This window comes from Mauremys reevesii, linkage group 24, assembly GCF_016161935.1.
Source record: "Mauremys reevesii isolate NIE-2019 linkage group 24, ASM1616193v1, whole genome shotgun sequence".
Taxonomy (NCBI): Eukaryota; Metazoa; Chordata; order Testudines; family Geoemydidae; genus Mauremys; species Mauremys reevesii.
Genome location: NC_052646.1, coordinates 10,863,199 through 10,864,475, shown reverse-complemented (window position 1 = coordinate 10,864,475; position 1,277 = coordinate 10,863,199). Strand labels below are relative to the sequence as shown.

Genomic DNA, 1,277 nt, shown 5'->3' with positions numbered 1-1,277 from the left:
GGGCAAGCATAGACCCTCAGGATGGGCACTGTCAAGTCTGGCCCAGCCCTCGGTACCATTGTGTTCTACCCAGCTATCAGTACCTATGCCTTGTGCCCAGTCATCAGTATCTAGGCATTTGGTACCTTCAGCATTGAGCAGGCAATGGCACCAGGCATCACTGATAGTTATGTTATCATAAAAAAAAGTCCTTGTGGCACCTTAGAGACTAACAAATTTATTTGGGCATAAACTTTCATGGGCTAGAACCCACTTCATCAGATGTATGAAGTAAAAAATACAGGAGCAGGTATAAATACATGAAAGGATGGGGGTTGCTTTACCAAATGTTAGGTCAGTCTAATGAGAGAAATCAATTAACAGCAGGATACCAAGGGAGGAAAAATAACTTTTGAAGTGGTAAGAGAGTAGCCCGTTACAGACAGTTGACAAGAAAGTGTAAATAATAATTGGGAGAAATTAGTATTGGGGAAATTAAGTTTAGGTTTTGTAATGACTTAACCACTCCCAGTCTTTATTCAGGCCAAATCTGATGGTATCTAGTTTGCAAATTAATTCCAGTTCTGCAGCTTCAGGTTGGAATCTGTTTTTGAAGTTTTTTTGTTGAAGAATTGCCACTTTGAGGTCTGTTATTGAGAGACTGAAGTGTTCTCCTACTGTTTTTTTAATGTAATGATTCCTGATGTCAGATCCGTGTCCATTTATTCTTTTGCGTAGAGACTGTCCGGATTGGCCAATGTACATAGAATATCAGGGTTGGAAGGGACCTCAGGAGGTCATCTAGTCTAACATGCTGCTCAAAGCAGGACCAAACCCCAACTAAATCATCCCAGCCAGGGCTTTGTCAAACCTGACCTTAAAAATGTCTAAGGAAGGAGATTCCACCACCTCCCCTTGTTTCAAAAATCAATTTAATATACAGTCCTCAAATAAAGGACCTATCAGATATTAAGCTGATAAGAACAGACACTACACTTATCTTAGCCAGAAGGCCGAGTGGCACCTTAGAGACTAACAAATTTATTTGGGCATAAACTTTCATGGGCTAGAACCCACTTCATCAGATGTATGAAGTAAAAAATACAGGAGCAGGTATAAATACATGAAAGGATGGGGGTTGCTTTACCAAATGTTAGGTCAGTCTAATGAGAGAAATCAATTAACAGCAGGATACCAAGGGAGGAAAAATAACTTTTGAAGTGGTAAGAGAGTAGCCCGTTACAGACAGTTGACAAGAAAGTGTAAATAATAATTGGGAGAAATTAGTATTGGGGAAA

The 1,277-nt window shown here is 39.9% G+C and overlaps 1 non-coding gene across 1 annotated transcript; it reads right to left on the bottom strand.

Moving 5' to 3' along the window:
* Positions 1–817: 817 nt before the first annotated feature.
* Positions 818–1,003, bottom strand: LOC120390778. Its single transcript, XR_005591141.1, has one exon. It is a non-coding gene; the product is annotated as a U2 spliceosomal RNA (small nuclear RNA).
* Between the last annotated feature and the right edge of the window lie 274 nt (positions 1,004–1,277).